This window comes from Panthera leo, chromosome B1, assembly GCF_018350215.1.
Source record: "Panthera leo isolate Ple1 chromosome B1, P.leo_Ple1_pat1.1, whole genome shotgun sequence".
In the NCBI taxonomy this organism is placed as follows: domain Eukaryota; kingdom Metazoa; phylum Chordata; class Mammalia; order Carnivora; family Felidae; genus Panthera; species Panthera leo.
The window spans coordinates 153,726,670-153,748,769 of record NC_056682.1 but is presented as its reverse complement, the minus strand read 5'-3'; the positions used below and the strand labels follow the sequence as shown (position 1 = coordinate 153,748,769).

The 22,100-nt window shown below is 33.2% G+C and overlaps 1 long non-coding RNA gene across 1 annotated transcript; it reads left to right on the top strand.

The window, feature by feature from the left end:
• The first annotated feature begins 3,913 nt into the window (after positions 1-3,913).
• On the top strand, positions 3,914-19,157 carry LOC122217132. The gene is made up of 3 exons (XR_006201298.1): positions 3,914-4,051; positions 18,492-18,548; positions 18,995-19,157. It is a non-coding gene; the product is annotated as an uncharacterized LOC122217132 (long non-coding RNA).
• Positions 19,158-22,100: the final 2,943 nt, after the last annotated feature.

Sequence of the window (22,100 nt, the reverse complement as noted above, 5' to 3'; positions counted from 1 at the left end):
AAAACAAAACAAAATAAAATCAATGAAATAAAAAAGCAATAAGTGACTGGAAAAGAAATAAAAAAAATTAGCTCAAATCCCCAAATAAAAACAAACACATGAGGTATAACCATAAACACAAAACAAAACAAACAACAATTTAAGAACAACAACAACAACAAAAATCAAACAGCCACAAATATGTTGTGCATTAAGTTATATTTATCCCTGCCATATCCATATTAATGTATTTCAATTCTGGATAAATGGATGGCTTTCTTGGAACATATAAATTACTAAAATTTAGTCCAAGATAAGATAGGGATACAGACTTTGAGTCATAGACAAAATGGAGAAATCCATTAAATAGAGTCTTAGAAAAAAATAATCTGGTTTGGAATGTTTTTTATTTAATATTTTCTCTACCAGAGATTATAAATATTTATTTTTATATTTGATGTCAAAATGTTATCAGTAAGGCAAAAAGCCCTTCTCACTTTTGAATATAACTGCTCAAGTACTAAAACAAGAAAAAAGTTGGCAAATTAAATCAAATAATTTATTAAAATAGCTTACTTTTGACCAAGTGTAAATAATGCAATTTATGAGTGCCTGTATCAACATTATTGATAATATTTTCAGTATTAGTATGCAAATCATATAAAGTTAATTTAACAGTATAAATTTAGGTATATAAATCATAGTTTATAGTTTTAATAGTCAAAATGAGGAAAAATAACCTAGCTTTATTAATGTCAGAGCTATTTGTTAAATACATAGTCTGTTTCTGATAAAAGGGTTTATCATATAAGGGTTTATAATATATCTGGTAAAATCTCTGATAAATAATGTGCATGTATATATGTGCATGTGTATACATACACACATACAATATTTGTAAATATGTATGCATTTATATGCACACATATAATATCATATATAATGATAAAATTCTAAAAACAATCCCATTATATTCTGTTATATTAGGGTCTAACAATATTTTTGCTTTCATTACCATTATTTGATTTTTTTCAACAACTGGTAAAATCATATTTAATGTATAATAAAATTATTTCATATTTAACTATTAATATACTCATTGAAAATGAATAAAGGTGCTTCTTTCTGAAAACCTTTACCTACAATTAACATCATAAATATTTTAAAATTCACCAAAACAATATTTTGGGTTAGAAATTACATTTTACTTTTGTTCCAGTCTGAATTTTTGTTGAATATACTAAGATGTCTATTATATTTTTACTGAAAAATACGGTTGTAGATTGATAGGTGCATTGTGGTCTCAGTGTCTAAATCAACTGCATGTTTATTGCATGCAAATAATATATGACTGATTATACTTATATTTATTTTTACTTAGTGCTGGTGTGTAGCTTGGGAGTACAGCAAAAGTAAGAACTATATTACAATCATTATTTCCATCTTGAGGAGTTTTATAAAGCTGCAAATAGCTGATGTATATTAAGTTACATAGTTCCATAAAAATTTGTTTTCATGGAAGTTACTTTTTCCCCTTGTGGATTAGGTTGAATAAACTACGTGTAAACACAATTATCATTCTTCAGGGTATAAATGTCTTGTCTCCTGCAGTAGCCTTCAATTAAATACTTTAAAAGTTGGCATGATTTAATAATGTGAGGGGGAAAAAATCTCCTTTGTGTTGCTGGGTAAATATTTTTTGAACAAGTGGATTGTCATACTGTGATAAAAAGAAGTTTGCAAGAATAATAGTGAGGTAGCATTACTGTTTTTGCTTTGGGAAAAGTAATGAAACACTAAGATTCTATCAAAGAGGTGCATTTTTTTTCTTTGTTGATGTCACTACTGGAAATAACGTGCTTTGAACAATAATTGTTTCAGAGAGCTGGGAAAGCCAGGGTCTGGCAGATGTCAGTAATGTAATTCTTTGATGTAACACAGATTTTTATAGCTTCCATTTCCACTGAGTTACTGCAATGTGCATATGCTCCTAAAAATATAAATAGTAAAATTATAGATTTCCTTTTCTCTCAAGCAAACAGTTAAAACCATACAAAGATAGTAAATTCTTCTTAAAAAAAAACAGTATTGGAAAGCACAGTTTAGGTCATGCACATAAAACTTTTCTGTATCCTATTTAAAGGCTTTTTACTAAACACTTTAGAATAAACATGTTTTGTTCTTTAATTTTATGGATTGAAGAAGTGTGTAACCTTCCACAGTGAGACTATGTAAAACAATTCAGTAGTATTATCCAGCATTGTTTTTAAAAATGGTAATCATAGTAAAAGGTTGTAAAATTTTAATTTCTCATAAATGTTTGAATTATACAACACATTAGTTGGGAGGGCAACATTTGAAAGTCCACTTTCAAAAGTGTGAAAAGTCCACTTTCAAAAGTCCACTGAGAAAGTGTGCCCTCTTTTTCAGATTCAGCAGTAATCACTATTACCATTTTGATATGAACCTTTAAAGAACTTTACAGCACACCCAAACACATACACACAGATATTTTCCTCATAGATATGATGCCCTCTCCATCTTTCAACACTTGGCTCTCTAACCCGTGAGGATAATGTAAGTGGACCACATCAGTCAGCCACTAGCCTGCTCTATAGTATGTTGATCACAGAGTGGGAAGAGTAAGATGAGTTATATATTTCACTACATCCTCCCTGTCAGGTGGACAAGAGTTGGCATACTCCCTCTGTAAAAACCTCCACCATTCTGCCAGGTGGCCTTTTTTATTGTTCTTTTGAAAGGTTCTTGTGGTAACAATTTCTTGTAGGCATCCTACTGCCCCTTCCTTTATTGTTTCCCCAAATTTTCCTACACATTTACAAATAGTCTTTTGGGGGCACTTGGGTGGCTTGGCTGGTTAAGCATCGGATTGTGCTGACAGATTCTGTGTTTCCATCTCTCTCTGCACCTCCTCCACTCACTTGCGTGGGTGCTCTCTCTCCCTCCCTCTCAAAAATAAACATTAAAAAAATAAAATAAATAATAAAAATGAAAATAGTCTTTTAATTATGTTATCCTTAATTATCCAATTTTGCTGTTTCATTTGTTCCTTGCAGCTGGGACCTTTCATCTGTATCTATCTATCGATCTATCATCTAATGATACATGTATATATCAGATATATTATCGGGTATATACAAGTATATATATATTCTGTCTTTATCTCTGTCTCTATTTTTTTCCAGTCTTTTCTAATACAGTATTTCTACTATGTAAATGATTAGAAATTGTGGAAAATATGTCATTATAAGCACAGTACCTGGAACTCAGGTGGTTTTTCAGGGGCAATTTTGTAAAATAGCAGAAGTCATATACTCTCCTTTAGGAAAGAAACAACAACACATCTTGACTGCTGCACTGGGAGTGGGACTATTTGGGTTATATTTTAAGGAAATTACAGTCACATGCTTGCATCCAGAAGTCCTACCTCAGAAATGTTTATATAATCTTAGAAAGTTTTGGACTCAGGAGATTACACCCAACTTGCCCATCTTAATGATGGCCCTCCTGTCCTGAGGCTAGCTCCATATACCTTGCCCAAGAATTTGCCCTGCTTGAGTTAAAGGACTGCCAGAATTTCCGCTCTACTCTTTTATTGTCAATATCTATTAAAGCAATTTTCAGCCTTGCTGGATGGTCCAAGTTATCTTCCCAATGCCTAGTACTGCCTTTGTTATGAAAGTTTCAGTGTGTTTGTTAGTATAGTAGTCCCCCCCCTTATCTGAGGTTCACTTTCAGCTGATTAGCTCTGTGCCCTTTCAGTTACTGTGGTCCAGAAGCAGATGATCCTTCTTTTGAAGAATCTTCAGAAGGTCAATAGTAGCCTAATGCTATGTCACAATGCCTACATTATTTACCTCACTTCATCTCATCACACAGACATTTTACCATCTCACTTACAACAAGGGTAAATACAGTGCAATGATATATTTTGAAAGCGTGAGACCACAATCATCTTTTATTATAGTACATTGCTATAATTGTACTATTTTATTATTTATTATCATTGAACTCTTACTGTGCCTAATTTACAAATTAAACTTTATCACAGGTGGGTAAATACATGAAAAACTATAGTATATATAAAGTTTAGTACTATCTGTGGTTTCAGACATCCCCCTAAGGGTCTTGGGATGTATCCCTCCTGGATAATGGGAGACTACTGTACTTTTGCTACAAAACTGCATAGCATTTGATTAGTAAATATTGTTTCTCTTAAGCTCTGTAATTTTAATTCATGATTTTTTAAACTCAAAAATTTTTAAGAACACACATAACAAATGATATCAAAATTCTGTATACATCTACCTATAAATATGTCTGTGTATCTACCTATCCATCCATCCTATTCATCCATCTGTCATCTATTTTTAATGATTTCTTCATTTTCCGTTCTTAGGAAGGTCTAACTTAACTGATAAAATATTTTCATCATGTGTTCCACTATAATTGCATAGATTGCTTTGTTTTGTTTTGTTTTAATAATATTGAGTTCTCAAATCTATTACTCATTTTTTTTTCTAACTGATGTGAAGTGGGAATTTAGTTTTCATTATTCTTCCAATTGAAAGACAATTGTTTCAAAACAATGAACAAATCATTACTTTCTATGGATTTAAATGCCATTGTTATGGGAAATAATATAGTATAGGAAAGTAAATTAAAAAAAAGTATAAGGGGGGCGCGTGGGTGGTTCAGTCCGTTCAGCGTCTGACTTTGGCTCAGGTCATGATCTCGCGGTTCTTGGGTTCGAGCCCTGCGTGGGGCTCTGCCCTGACAGCTCAGATCCTGGAGCCTGCTTCGGATTCTGGGTGTCTCTCTCTCTGCTCCTCCCCCACTCACTCTCTCTCTCTCACTCTCAAAAATAAATAAACCTTAAAAAATTTAAAAAAAAGTATAAGGTAGTCAATTTTTATGTTATAGGATCTATCTCTTTTAAACTAGAAATTGTTATATAGATGTAATATTTTGTATTCTTATGCTACTCTGACCAAATGCTAATTTTGCTAATTGGTAATGTAACTCTTCCTCTTTTAAAAAACAATGTATTTTCTTCAAATAGTCTCTTCCAAATGAATGTCAGGATACTCTATCAAGTTACATAAAATATAATGCTGTTATTTGACAGGGATCTTTGAGTTTACAGGTTAATTTGGGTATAACTTGAGCCGGTAAAATATACAAATATAAACACGGACACACATATGCCCATACATACACATGAAGGTCAAATAACATTTTGTAGACCATAATTCAAGTAAGTATTGTGCATCTTACCAATTTTATTCTTTGTGACTGTATTTTATTTTTTATTATGATTTTTTAATATTTATTTTATTTTTTTTTTGAGAGAGAGAGAGAGAGAGCATGAGCGGGGAGAGGTAGAGAGAGAAGGAGACAAAGACTCTGTGCAGTCAGCAGAGTCCCATGCGGGGCTTGAACCCATGAACCGCAAGATCATGCCCTGAGCCAAAGTTGGACGCTTAGCCAACTGAGCCATCCAGGCACACCTGTGACTGTTCTTATTTTAAATTGTTATTGTGAACTAAGATATATTAATTATATTTATTAATTGGATATTACTGTTGTAAAAGAAGTTATCATTATGACTTGAAATTATAACATGCCAACTGTATCAGCTAAGACTTTGCATAGCTGAAAGTAAAAGAAAACAACCTTATAATGGCATTCACAAGGGTCATGCAAAAAAAAAAAAAATTAACAAACACACCCAGTGTGCCAGAGTATTGTTTATGAGAAAAATTCATGGAAACAGAATCAGCAGCAGGTATGCATGGAACTTCTTTATCAAACATCACAATCATTAGAAACACACTATAGCCTAAAAATTCCAGAAATTTTTGGGAGAGAAGTTGGGAACCTTGGGCTATTGGCGTTTAATCTGTATTAATCAGTACAATAGTACTGACGGCTCCTTTGACATTATCATGGGCCAAGATACGGCTCTATCACAATAGCACAATCTTGGCTGTGGTTTAGCATGAGTCTGTGTACTAACAGGTTGGACATTCAGCCATAGCAGTAGATAAATCAGCTGTGGTAAAATTGCATCTATGCTAATGGCTTCATGTTATAAGTAAATTTTTGCCAAAATGGCTAAAATTTATATAGACTCATTGTGCAGGTCCTAGTGTCTGCAAGGACAGAAGTTTGTTGATTCTTCTATTTGGTTAATCAGTGTCTCCTTGGTAGTGAATACTGCCTAATGAATATTGTCATAAGATAAAAAGATGTGCACAATTTAGGTCCATTTCCATGTATCCAGTCCATTTCTATTTTGAAACTTCTTGGTCTTGACACTTCTTATCTTGACCCTTACAGACCTTTGACCAGCCATCCAAGTCATTTACCACTATCTAGGAATGTATATTGTTCCTTCCATATGTAATAGGACTAAATTCTGTTGTACAGTGGATTTCTGCTCTAAATAATTATTTGTGGGGTTCACAAGACTCAAATTAAGATTACAGTTCTGGTCACATAATTCCATCATAGTTCATGATCTAATGCTTGCTTTCCACTATAGTGCTATGACATTCCAGGAATTCCAGGAGCTGCTTTTCTTGCTTTTCTTCTCTTTCTTTTCTTTTCTTTCTTTCTTTCTTTCTTTCTTTCTTTCTTTCTTTCTTTCTTTCTTTCTTTCTTTCTTTTTAGTGATGAATACTTCTCTACTGTAGAAGGTGTAACACTGTTCCAAAATACTTTAAGTCCAGACTTAATCTTTCTTTTAGTGTTCTCCATAGTATGTTTTTATCCACAAAAGAAATCTATAGCACCATCAATATACCAGAGTAGGGCTGTTTATATTATAGCCTGAATCCTTTAAAAAGTCTGAAGAGTTTTCAGATATAATTGCTCACTCTAAAGTTGATAGCATTCTGAGTTGCCTAGTAAATGAATCAGAGTGACGTTCCCAGGTATGTGGTATACTACATCCAAAATCTGAGTATGCCAACCAAATTCTGTGCCACTTTCCTAAAAATCAAAAAAAGCAAGATAAAAAACTGTCCTTTATCTTGGAAAGGATATCTTAGAATGACTCAGACCACCAGACCCTTAACATTCCAACAGTCTCACAGGCTTTAGAATCTTTTTAGGATTTACCTTCTAAAAAGACAGACCATATCCTAGGTCATAAAGCAAACCTTAACAATTAAAATAAAGAAAATTATACAGAGTATGATTTCTATGATCATAATGGAATCAAACTACAAATTAATAGAAGAAATACAATAACCCATGTGTCTAAGAAATAGTCTCATAAAAATAAATATATAGAAATAAATGAAAATAAAAATAACATATCAAAATATGTGAGGCACAGAAAAAGCAATGGTAAAAGGGAAATTTATAGCACTAATGTTTACAGTCAAAAAAAAGAAAGGATTCAAAATTAATATCTAAAGACCTTACTTCAAAAAACTAGAAAAAAAAAGTAAACTAAACTCAAAGCAATTAGAAGGAAGGTAATAGTGGAGAGCAGAAATCAAAGAAATTAAATCAGGAAAACAATGAAGAAAATCAGTGAAACAAAAAGCTGGTTCTTTAAAAATATTAAAATTAATAAATCTCTAGCTAGACTGGCAAAAATTAAAAGACAAGATACAAATCACCAATATGGAATAAAAACAGGGATTTCACTTCGGATCCTGAAGCCCTAGGGAGATACAATGAGCAACTTTATGTTTATAAAATCAACAGTTTATAAAAAAATGGATTAATTCCTTGAAAATCACAAATTGCCTGTGGTAGACAGAATAGTACACCTCTACTAATATGTGTACCTTCTAATCCTTGAAGTGTGTAAATATATCATTTTTCATGGCAAAAGGAAATTTGAAGATGTGGTTAATTTAAGGATCTTGAGATGGGAAGATTATCCTGAATTATTCTATTGGTCACAGTCACTCTCAAAGAGTCTTTATAAAAGGGAGGCAGGAGTGTCAGTTTCAGAAAAGGCAATGTGACAATGGAAGGAAAGGTGGTAGAGAGATTTGAAGGCACTATAATTTTGGATTGCAGCAAGAGGAAAGGTCCATGAGCCAAGGAATGCAGGAGACCTCTAGAAGCTGGAAAATATAAGAAAAATTATTCTCTCCTGTAGAGGATCCAAAAGAAATGCAGTCCTGATAATATCTGTCAAGACTGTAAGATAACAAATTTGTGGGTTTTTTAAGCCACTAAGTCTGTGATAAATTGGTTTAGTAGTAATAGGAGGCTAATACTCTACCAAACTAAATCAAGATAAAATAAACAATCTGAACAGATTTATAACTATCAAGAAAATTGAATAAGTAACTCAAAAGCTCTCAATGAATCTGTATGTCCAGATGATTTCACTGGAGAATTCTACCAAACATTTAAAGGAGAATATTGCAAATTCTCTTCCAAAAGATAGATCTCCAGCTTGTTTTAGCTGGCTAATGTTACCGTGATACAAAATCAAAGATAATAGAAAAAAAGAAAAAAAAAAGAAGAAGGAACAAAGAGAGGAAAGAAGGAAGGAAGGAGTGGAGAAAACTACAGGTCAGTGCAAAAATCCTCACCCAAATATTATCAAATCACTTTCAACAATGTATAAAAAACAGTTGTAAGCTATTATGTGATTGGTTCAACTTCAAAAGTTAATTAATCCAACATATTAAGGGACTAGGAAGAAAAATAAGATGATAAGAAAAAAATATGTCAAAATACCGTACCTAGTCATGATACTCTCAGCAAACTAGAAACAGAGAAACTTACTTAATTTGAGAAAAAGCATCTACAATAATACCCTACAACTAACTTCATAACCAATAATGATAGATTCAATGCCCCCCCCCCAAAGAAAATCAAGAGCTAGGCAAAGATGTAAAAGACAGGGCTATATCTTTGCCAGATTATTTTGTCATATTCATCTTGTAAAAATGTTTTTGCATAATATTCTCCTTTGAATAAATCATGAGAGAAATGAGATTAAAGATAAATCTTGTCAATTCAGTGTTTTTCCCCTCATAATATTACTTACAAGTTACCAAGTTTAAGGTTATGCACTTCTGAGTATGTACAGTCTGACTGCATTATACATTATATCAGAATAAAAACTGTTATCCACATTGGGCAGATATGTAGGGTCAGCCTGCAAAAGAAAACTCTAGTGGGTTATGCTACATTATGTTGTAATGAGAGGAAACAAAATATATCATGAAGAGTGGTAAAATGTGTGAAAAAACATAAAGGAAATTTGGAGCAGATAGTAAAAAGGAATAGTCTATTTCACAAATACTTAACTTTTCTATATACATTGATTTATTAAGAAACTCATTTTTATTAGATCTAAGGAAAACACCATTGCCTGAAACCTTCCAGAAGGTACATTAATGACATTTTCTTGAACTATAAAGTTCCCCTGGAACAAATACATTATTTATACACTTATTTGAAGATAACCTTAGTTATCCTCAGATATTGAGGCTTTCTTTGTGACCAGATATTCTCTTGTGGTGTCATGGTATTAGTTTCAAAATATAATTTTCATAAAGGAACTATGTATGGATCTCATATTTTAGATTACACTAATCAATGTGATAACCAGAAATTGTTACCTATTTAGTCCTCATAAATTCATTTTAAAAACAATAAAAACACCATTGCCTTTAAAAAATCCTATAGTTAACTTTATATTTAATAATGAAAGATTCAATGTTTTTCCCCATGAAATCAGGAATTAGACAAAGATTACTGCTACTCCTATTCAATAGAGTACTAGAACTTTTAGATTCTACCAAATGTGGAATATGACTTGCAGAGATTTTTAGAATTCTTCTTAAGTGTGTTAATTTTGACATATCAACCTTGCCCCAAAATGACCATTGTTATTCAGAGAAAAGTATAACTTTGCCATTTTCCAAGGTAAGTGTAAGAGTTTTCATTCTATTAAAAATGCATCTGAGAAGAATGATTTCTACCAAGAGTGAGTTACAGATTTCACATAGATAAATCCATAACAAAAAGGAAAAAGGCTGGAAAAATATGTCAGAAATTGATGCTCATAAACATTCTTTTGGAATTGCCCACAAAACAGGCTTTAGTGGGACAATAAGATCATTGACTTAGCTACTATTGATTCTGAAATCTGAACTAAATAAAACAATTTTCTTGCAAAATTTGTCAAACAAGAATGTTTCACAATAGTATTTTAGACACCCGAGGCCAAACTTGACCAATTACCTTTGCATGAATTGTTTGTTGGTCTAGTCTGCCTTTAGCTGTTAGTCTTAAGGGACAGGTTGGATTGTAGATTTAATAATTTTATTTTACCTGTTCTCTATGGAGTGTTAGCATTCAAAAAAGAAAAAAATCCAAATATACAGGAAAAAAATCCAAGACAAAACTGAACTGCAGGGTGTTTTTCTTTGTACAAATAGTCTCATACCAGAGACACAAAGAGCAAAATCAAGGCAAACAATATTAGACCAAGCAGGTTAATAGCCCACAAATATTTACCAAATGCTACACATACAAATGTAAATTTCTACACAAAGACCCAGTTCTAATTATTTAAACATAGTGCACCTCCCAACAAAAAATCAAATCACTTTAACACAAACAAATTTTATAATCTATTAGTGACAATGTCTAGAATAAGAAAACAAACTGATAGATCACGTTTTAGAGCAACTCATAAGCAAACTGAAAAGACAAAAGGCATTTGAATATAGGGGCTGGAGAACATGCCTAGTTTCAGTTTATGCGAGGGCATCATGGAATGATGCCAAACAATGGTCTCCAATATGATGTTGAGGGAACATCCAGAATTATCAAGGAATAAGTATATCTCAATATATAAAATGATAGGGTTGTATTTATAGTTTACTTGGATAAAGGAGAGCTGGTTGGATGTGAACTCATTAAGCAAAGCAAACTGCTAATTTTATATATGTATTGGACAAAAAGTTCGTTTTGGGTTATACTGCTTAAAAACACAGGAGTGGTTGATACCAGTGTAAAATCATGATTTATGTTGTATAGAGAAGATGTGTTTAGTGTTGGTTTAAAGCAGATGTATGTTGATATTCAGTCTCGGAAGTGTGTTCACTGGAGTGTCTACCACAATGACTGATGTTCAAAGTGTGAGGCCGCACCAATTGGCTGGTATGGTTACTGAAGCAAGTTGTCATTGATTGATTATACCTGTTTACAATCCATCCTGGTGCCTACTTGTTACTTGTTACTATGACTATAGAGTTGTCACTGATTGATTAAATAGTTTGAAAAACATTCCTAATACCACTGGCTATAATGAGTTGTCAGTCTTTCCTAGGAATATGGGGACTACATTTTTGTTTTTATTTTTTAATCTCAGTGTTACTGACACTGAGAACTTGGTCTTGTCAGGAAACTAATTTACAGATAATTTTTCATTGCCATAATTGACATCATCCTTTGCTTACCCACTCTTTATATTTTGGTTATAAAAGTTAAGCAATGCACTTAATGACTTCCTATCTATCTCTTTCCTAGAGACAATGGTTTCTTAACCACTGACAAATTCCTGTGTCAAGTGAAATTAACAGGACTCTATTATCTTTAGTACTTGGGAGTCAAGTTCATAGCAGCATCCTCTACAATCAATCCTGACCCAGAGAGGACCACCAAGATTTTCAATAATACTGTTGCTCCTCTCATTAGCAAATTCCCTATCAATCTGGTAAAGGGAGTATCATTTTTACTCTTTCTGGAAACACAGTTTTTTTGGTGGATTTTCTGGCCTTATAGCATAACATGTACACCACCCTGGACACTAAAACAATTTTTTTTTAAATTCATTTTTGAGAGAGACAGAGAGAGAGAGAGAGAGAGAACGCAAGTGGGGAAAGGGCAGAGAGACCAGGGGACAGAAGATCCAAAGCAGGCTCTGTGCTGACAGCAGTGACCCTGATGTGGGGCTCAAACCCACGAACCAGGAGATCATGTGAGCCAGAGTCAGACACTCAAGTGACTGAGCCACCCACTCAAGTGACTGAGTCACCCAGGTACTCCTCACTTCCCTTGGCATTTAAAAACCCTTTATTTTTTATCCACCAAGGAAGTTACAGAATTTCCATTTTATTTGCATCCTTTTCCAACTTTCAAAGAGCTATTCCAGTAGCAAATTAGAGTTGACACAAAGTGACATTACTGTGTTATTAAATGTTGAATTTTAAGAATGCCTCTTAAATAAATTCTCATATACAGTTGTATACTGTGCCACTCCACCTATTCTAGCCCTTTCAAACTTCAGTCCCAGGTTCTGCTAATTCCAGATGGTGCACACTAGTAGGGTTTTGCAACTCTTTTGTGAATAATCCTGTTCCTCTCATAACATGAGCAGAACCTAAATGATTACTACCTTATGGAATTCATTGGACTTTCATTAAGGCCTAATATATGAACATTTAAAATTTCTTTTATCAGCCTTTATATATATATATATATATATATATATATATATATATATAAATTTAGTTTATATATTTTTATATATATTTAGTTTATATAATTTTATTTTAGTTTTATTTAGTTTATTTAGTTTAGTTTTATATATATTTAGTTCATATATATTTAGTTTATATAATTTATATAATATATATTTATGTATATATTATATATATAATATTTTAGCAGTAGAAATTGCCATTCTTTGTATGTATTAGGAAATAAATAGAAAATTGTGAATGGCATAATGTGAAAAACTACAAAATATTGCAAAAAGAAATGTAAAAGTCTTAACTACATAGTATCATTCTCATGGGTTGGGAGAGACAATATTTTGTAGAAGGTAGGTCCCTACAAACTGACCTAGAGACTCGGTGCAAATCTTATCACATTCCTTGACAACCACATAAAATTGTTTTAAAAATCCTATGTACCTTTCAGGAGAAATTGACAATCTTATTTCAAATTTTACCTGGAAATACAAAGGACTTAGGGTAGCTCAAATGATCTTAAAAAGAGAAGCACATGGTTGATGGAAATGTACCATGTGATTGCAAGATTTAATATAAGGCTGTAATAATCAAGACAATGTAGTACTGGTGTAAGTAAAGACAAATATTTAATCAAACAAAATAAAGTATAGAATACTCACATTTATATGTTCAATTGATTTTCAGTAAAGATGCCAAGTTAATTTGATGGGGTAACACCAAATAGCCAATAGTTTAATACTTAGAATTACTAAATGAATAATTCAAACTTGCTAGTTACAAGATGCATATACAAAAATAAATTTCATTTCTGTGAATGCAAATGTGTTTCAAGTTTAAAATACATAAATACACTATAGTAGAGTCATATAATGAAATATTATACAGCAATTACAAATGAAGAGTGCCATAATATTGCAGTAATATAAGTAAATCCCACAAGCATACTATGGAACAAGAGAAGGCCAGAACTAAATAATAAATACTCTACATTCCATTTAAGTGAATTTGCAAACATCCCAGATTAATATGTGGTGTAAAATATCAGGATAGAATTTAATTTGGGGGATGAGGAAAGATTGGTGTTTTGGAGAAACCGTTTCTTTTTTAAAATTTATTGTTCAATTTACATCCAAATTAATTAGCATATGGTATAAGAATGATTTCAGGAGGAGATTCCTTAATGCCCCTTACCCATTTAGAACATCCCCCTCCCACAAACCCTCTAGCAACCCTCTGTTTGTTTTCTATATTTAAGAGTCTTTTATGTTTCATCCCCCTCCCTGTTTTTTTATATTATTTTTGCTTCCCTTCCCTTATGTTTATCTCGTTTGTATCTTAAATTCCTCATATGAGTGAAGTCATATGATATTTGTCTTTCTTTGACTAATTTTGCTTAGCTTAATACCCTCTAGTTCAATCCACGTAGTTGCAAATGGCAAGATTTCATTCTTTTTGATTGCCGAGTAATACTCTATTGTATATATATGCCACATCTTCTTTATCCATTCATCCATATTGGATGTGGCTATTGTCGATAGTGCTGCTATAAACATTGGGGTGCATATGCCCCGTTGAAACAGCACACTTGTATCTCTTGGATAAATACCTAGTAGGGCAATTGCTGGGTCATAGGGTAGTTCTATTTTTAAGCTTTTGAGGAACCTCCATACTGTTTTCCAGAGTGGCCGCACCAGTTTGCACTCCCATCAGCAGTGCAAAAGAGAGCCTTTTTCTCTGCATCCTCACCAACATCTTTTGTTGCCTGAGTTGTTAATGTTAGCCATTCAGACAGGTGTGAGGTGGTATCTCATTGTGGTTTTGATTTGTATGTTCCTGATGATAAGCGATGTTGAGCATTTTTTCATGTGTCAGTTGGCCATCTGGATGCCTTCTTTGGAGAAGTGTCTATTCATGTATTTTGTCCATTTCTTCACTGGATTATTTGTTTTTTGGGTGTTGAGTTTGATAAATTCTTCATAGATTTTGGATACTAATCCTTAATCTGATATGTCATTTGCAAATATCTTCTCCCATTCTATTGGCTGCCATTTAGTTTTGCTGATTATTTCCTTCCTTGTTTAGAAGACTTTTATTTTGATGAGGTCCTAATAATTAATTTTTGCTTTTGCTTCCCTTGCCTCTGGAGACGTGTTGAATAAGAAGTTGCTGCGGCCAAGATCAAAGAGGTTTTTGCCTGCTTTCTCCTTGAGGATTTTAATATTTTCCTGTCTTATGTTTAGGTCTTTCATCCATTTTGAGTTTATTTTTGTGTATGGTGTAAGAAAGTGGTCCAGGTTCATTCTTCTGCATGTTGCTGTCCAGTTTTACCAGGACCACTTGCTGAAGAGACTGTCTTTATTCCATTGGTTATTCTTTCCTGCTTTGTCAAAGATTAGTTGGCCGTGTTTGTGGGTCCATTTCTGGGTTCACTATTCTGTTCCATTGATCTGAATGACTGTTTTCGTGCCAGTACCATACTGTCTTCATGATTACAGCTTTCTAATATATCTTGAAGTCCAGGAGTGTGATGCCTCCAGCTTCAGTTTTCTTTTTCAAGATTGCTTTGGCTATTCAGGGTCTTTTCTGGTTTATATAAATTTTAGTATTGTTTGTTCTAGCTCTGTGAAGAATGCAGGTGTTATTTTGATAGGTATTGCATTGAATATGTAGATTGCTTTGGGTAGTACCAACATTTTAGCAATGTTTGTTCTTCCAATCCAGGAGCATGGAATATTTTTCCATATTTTTGTGTCTTCTTCAATATCTTTAATAAGCTTTCTATAGTTTTCAGTGTATAGATTTTTCACCTGTTTGCTTATGTTTATTCCTAGGCATTTCATGGGTTTTGGTGCAATTGTAAATAGGATTATAAATTATAAATTGATTTCTCTCTCTGTTGCTCCATCATTGGTGTATAGGAATGCAACCAATTTCTGTGCATTGATTTTATATCCTGCGACTTTGCTGAATTCATGGTTCAGTTCTAGCAGTTTTTTGGTGGAATCTTTTGGGTTTTCCATATAGAGAATCATGTCATCTGTGAAGACTGAAAGTTTGACTTCCTCCTGGACAATTTGGATGCCTTTTATTCCTTTGTGTTGTCTGATTGCTGAGGCTAAGACTTCCAATACTATGCTGAATAACAGCGGTGATAGTGGACATCCCTGTCGTGTTCCTGACCTTAGGAGGAAAGCTCTCAGTTTTTCCCCATTGAGGATGATATTAGCAGTGGGTCTTTCATATATGGCTTTTATGGCCTTGAGATATGATCCTTCCTTCTATCCCTACTTGCTTAAGAGTTTTTATCAAGAAAAGATGTTGTACTTTGTCAAATGCTTTCTCTGCATCTATTCAGAGGATCATGTGGTCTTGTCCTTTTATTGATGTGATGTATCACATTGATTGTTTTGCAGATATTGAACCAGCCTAGCATCACAGGTGTAAATGCCACTTGCTTATGGCGAATAATTCTTTTAATGTATTGTTGGATCCAGTTGGCTAGTATCTTGTTGAGGATTTTCGCATCCATGTTCATCTGGGAAATTGGTCTATAGTTATTTTTAGTGGGGTCTCTGTCTGGTTTTGGAATCAAGGTACTGCTGGCTTTATAGAAAGAGTTTGGAAGTTTTCCTTCCATTTCTATTTTTTGGAACAGCTTCAAGAGAATAGGGGTTAACTCTTCCTCAAATGTTTGATAGAATTCCCCTGGAAAGCCATCTGGCCCTGGACTTTTGTTTTTTGGGAGATTTTTTATTATTAATTCAATTTTTTACTGGTTATGAGTCTGTTCAAATTTCTATTTCTTCCTGTTTCAGTTTTGGTAGTTTATATGTTTCTAGGAATTTGTCCATTTCTTCCAGATTGCTCATTTTATTGGTGTATAATTGCTCCTAATATTCTTTTATTATTATTTGTATTTCTGCAGTGTTGGTTGTGATCTCTGGGAGAAACCATTCCTTGGGGACCAACTGAATGCTGGCAACATTTCAATTCATTACCTGCATTTGTTTAGAGTGTAATAATTCATTGAATTCTTATGATTTGTACAAATTTCTGCAGGTAATTTATATATCAATTAAAATGGCACCATTTTTGCATATCAGATTATTACCAGGTTGAAACTTGGTAGTCTCAATTTTTGGCAAAAGTGTAGAAAATCGGTATGTATATATGCTGTTGGAGGTTCTCTTAATTGGTATGGCCACATTGTTCAATAATGTGGATAATCTATCAAATTCAAAGTGATTATTACCTTTAGCTTAGTAGTGGGATATTTATTTCAGCATTGTTTGTAATAGTAAGATAGAGAGTTGTCTAAGCACAACCTGGTATATAAGCACAAAAATGGTATATTTTTGCTATATTCTTCAACTGTTAAAAATAACAAAAACTTTGCGGACTGGCACAGAAAGAATTCCAAGAGAAATAGTTGAACAAAAACAGCAAGGATCAAAATGATGCAAACATAATGCCACAAAACTAATAACCTGTGGGAATAAACTGGTTCAAGCTACAAGATACTCTTACAGTTTACACAGCTGAGTGATATTTATCAAGCACATTTTTACATTACATAATTACATATTTTTACATTATATATATATATATATATATATATATATATATATATATATATATTTACCCTTAAGTAGGAAGGGTAGGAATACCCTGGGAAATAGGATAGTATTAGTTCCAGTTTGCCAGTGAGGAAACTGAGATTCAGTGTAGTGGAGACAGAACCAAAACCACACAGTGATCAAGTGAAGATTTTGGCTTTTCAACTTAGTAACTAAATGAACGCCACACGTTATACACTGCATGAAAAGATTTCAAGATCTATCCGAAAAGCAAGGGCTTTGGGAGAACATCAAATCTAATATATAAAATGAGGCATCTTGAAACACACTTCGATTGTTACTGTGTAAGCTGAGTCTCTACCATCACTACCTTCTCCAGAATATTAGAATGTTAGACATAATTTCATAATTCATGAAGAGCGAGGGTGCTTTTTCTTACTGGTTTTAGCAAATATACCTCCAGGTATACATGGTTGTTATCGCCAGTGATCTTCTCTATCGCTCCAGATAGCTTTTTTTTTTTTTTCTCCTCACAAATAGGAGGTAGAAGAGAACACTTTTACTGAGCAGTTTGTATGATCCTGTTCTTACTGTTGCCAGGGAAGGGCTGTTTTGAAAGATAAGGCTTAGGGAAAAGACAGTGGTGACATTTCATCTACACAGATCTTAGGGAAAAAGTTGTCTCCAACTTACTGGTTAAAAACAAATCAACAAAGATAAGACCTTGACCAAAGGAACTCCTCCTTTTGTATCTCCTTCCTGTGGAAGGACAGGGTTTAGAATTTAGGTTTCTCCCGGGTGGCTTTGTGTTGTTACCACAAGCTGACAGAATAAGTGGAAGACTTTTCTAAAGCTTTTGAGCAGATAATTACTTTCTCTGATATCCCAATATTATAGTTTTACAACTAAATGGCAGATCTTACTTTTAAGAGCCAACTCCATTTAAAATTACAAAGTACATGTCTGAACTTTTGACACAGACATTTAAAAGGCCCAGTAAAATAATTATTGCCATAAAATCCACAGGCCTGGGCTCTTCCTCTTTAGAATTTTTACAAGCTTGCTTTCTTTCTTTGTGTACAAAATCCATTCATATTATTTGGTTTCTTTGAATTTTTATTAGTATTAATTATCCTCGTGTAGTATCATAGTGTCTTTTCTGGTTAAATATTGCCAGTTGTGACAAGTGGAGAGTGACTAAAATAATTAAATTTGTTTCCCAAATTGATTTTGCTTAATTTGTCTTTTATTTTTTTTTTGCTATAACTCTGGTTGTCACATTTTGCACATTGACCATTATCATTATGTTCAAAAGAAAAGAATATCTTAACAAACATATATTATAAAAAAAGATTATTTTGGTAACCTGTGAGTCTTGAAAGTAAAAAAAAGAGAGGTAAAATTTATTATGATTCATTTTATTCTTTCTTCCTGTTGCCGAAAGAATTGAATGGTATTTATGTATCTTTCTGAAAATGAAGACCCACCTAAGCAGTGTCAGGTATGATGTTCTACCACATATTTCCTTTATGCTAAAGTTTGATATTTTGATTGTGCCTACAGAGAGTAGTCCAACTATAGAAGCTTAATTCTGAAGTTAGTTTTCTATTTTGCATCCCATGGTTTAAAAGCAATTTTTAAAATGTCATGCAAACAATGATAATAATTTTCATTGAATTGCTCCTAAAGTGGGGAAACCACTTTGATATTTTACAGATGTGATGACCCAGGTCAAAATAGGCTAAATTGATTTGGGCCAAGTTGTGAGAGTTCATTTTAGCAGTTAGAATATCTCAAGCCTTCTAACTCTAGGCAATAGGATTTCTTTTTCTATTTAATGTTTCATCCAAATAAAATGCCAAATAATTTTATTTTTTTAGTTTATTTTGTTTTTACATTTTTAATTATCTTCACTCAAGCTTACAAAAATTTGTCTGTACCCGGCAGGTCCTACAATGGATGATGAGCAAAATGGATTTTGGCAGTGTTTACCCTTTTCATTTGCAAACTCCATCTTAAGAAATTCCTATCAATATTTAATCAGCAGTATTCACTGACATCCATAGCAAGCTATTTACCTTTATATAACCTCCATTTTTTATGGTTAATTTTTTTCACACACTGACGGTTTTCCTATGGAAATAAAGTGAGATTATAAAACACTAATCTTGGGGAGAGACAATATATTAGCAAGAATGATTCAAAATATATCTCAATACTCATAGTAATAAAACCAACTACAAAATTTGCTTGTAATACCCTGAAAACGCGACTTTAGTGTTTACAAGCTAATACCATTATTAACACTGTCTCAGGTGTAGTTCTCTAGAAGTAGACCCTGAGACTGGGATTCTTAGGCAATGTATTGGAGAAGTGACTTTAGGGGAAATTGAATAAAGAAAACACAGAAGATGGGGCTCCTGCCTGGCTCAGTCAGAAGAGCATCAACTCTTGATCTCAGAGTCATGAATATGAACCTACATTGTGTGAAGAGATTACTAAAAATAATAACTATAATAATAATAATAATAATAATAAAAGAAAGCACAGAGGGCAAGATAAGAAACTAAGTAAGAATGTGGTCTCAGCTGGAGACTATATTCAAGCTGATCCCACGAGAATAATCTGGGATACAAATTACACCAAGGAATTAAGCTCACGTTTAAGGACACATGACCAGTCTTACATACCCCATGAGAGTCAGTCATTGAGAGATGCCCTGGTATGTCATTATGGGGAGTATAGTCTTGTGAGAATAGTGCCTCCCACTTGGCAAATGGCCATTCTCCAGAAAAGACAGCACTATGAGTTTTTCACGATGGCTGGCATATAGGTGCATAAGCTGGCTGGGGCATCAACAATACCCACGATAACCCATGCCCTGCACCACCAAGATACATTTGCTTCTTATACAAAATTACATAACTGAGGCAAAGTTTCTCCAGGCTTATAGATTTATGGCTGACCACAATTTGGGGGAAACCTACAAGGGGGCTAGTTAGACAAACAGCAATCCCCACTACTCTATTTGTTCCCAAAGCCTTGGCTAATGTTCATCACTGTTTTACTATTTCTACCACCCATTCTTGATAACTTTCAATCTCAACTTGCATTTCCATTGGTTTAGGTGGCATTTCTGGTGAGTTGACCCAGATTCTCATCTCTGGGTGCTTTAAATTTCTATTCCCATGCCCCTATTATGCAACGGTTGCTGTATTTGCTGATTTACAGTTAAAACTAGACATTTTACTGAATTCACTTTCTAGTTCCAAAAGGTTTTGTTGTTGTTGTGGAGTAGTTAGGGTTTTCTATACCTATAAGCACGTCATCTGTAAACAGACCACTTCCTTCTTCCTTTCCAATTTGGATGTCTTTTATTTTTTTCTCTTCTAATTCTTTTAGCTAAGACTTCCGTACTCTGTTAAAAGCAAGTGGTGAGAGTAGGCATCCTTGCTTTGTTTCTGATCTTAGAGAAGAGATTTTAGTTTTTTACCATTGAGTATGTTTGCTGTGGGCTTTTTACATGTTGAGATAATTTCCTTCTATGCTAGCTTATTGAGTGTTTTTATTATGAAAATGTATTGAATTTTTTATATATTATTGTTCACATCTATTGAAATGATCATGTGATTACATCTGTTCTTCATACCTCCAGTTTTTAAAAACCAAAAAACATAATATTGCAGTCTCTTGTGTGGTGTCCATCTATCTATCTCTGAGAAACATTATATTCCCTTTGTCACTTCTATAGGTCTCTGGATGTTGGGCATTTTTGCCTGTCATTTTGAATTTTTGACTTTTTATAGTATCCCTCATGTCATGACTCAGTGCCCACTTACATGAAGAAGTATAGATATAATAATTTAAAACATGGAATTTGAAGTCAAAGAGAATTGAATCTGGACTCTATCATTCACTAACTTCTTCAGCATTATCTACCTTAGCCATTGCTTGACCTTGTGCATTCTTTATTTATTTTTATATTTGGGATAATGGTAAATATTTTATAAATTTATAGTAATGATTACATAAGTTTACAAATAGTTTTAAGTTCCAAAAGATACAATAATTTATTCTAGTTAGTGTTACTTTCAAAAATAGAACAAAATGGTAAAAATATGTGTCACACAATATTTGAAATTCATTTTGCAGAAGTCTATGGCCTTTACTGACAGGCTGAGTGCCTACTCTACAGTCTAAAAACATCGGCAGAAATGACAACAACAAAAAAATAAGAATAATATTAAAATTTAGGTGTTTTGCCAAGTAACAAAGAGAAGGTCCCTCGGAGTTATATTTCACAAATAATAATTTGTACACTGATTTCATTTGAATCATTAGGTGAGCCCCACCAGTTCTCATGTTGATACAAATCTGTACACATTAGGTGCTATACTGAAGTAAACAGTGAAAAGTTCCCAAATTCCTATGGTCACATTTCTACCAACAGTATAAGGTACAGAAATAACTGGTAAAGATAGGCACTAAAACTGAAAACGTGTTGCATTTAACACTGCATTGAATTTAATTTTTTTCTTGTTTATCAAAAATGCAGTCTATATTCTATGCACATGCTATGGCAACAATGTATCAAGAAAACTAGACAATTAATTAAGCAAATGTATTCATAAAGTATATATCTGCCACCATTATAGATTTTTGGAGATACAGCAGAGAAGTAAAATCATGTTTATTCTTATGGAATTCACAATCTAGGCAGTAATTCTCTCCTAGGAGAAATTTGCCCCCAGGTGACATTTAGCAATGTTCAAAAACATTTTTAGTTGTTGCAGCTAGGGACGATACTACTGGGGCCAAGCCTAAGAAACTCCGGTCTAGAAGGAATAGAAGAAGGCAATAACAAAGAAATAAATCAACAAACTATTAAATAAAAAAAAATGATGCTTAGATTACTGATTTGGGTCAAAGAAAATTGATATTAGCTAAAGAAGATTGAGGTTAAAGAAGGCTTGAAGGAAAAAATCAAGAATTCAACAAGTGTTATGTTTGATATACTTCTGTGTCATACAGGTAGAAGTATCTAGTAAGCCAC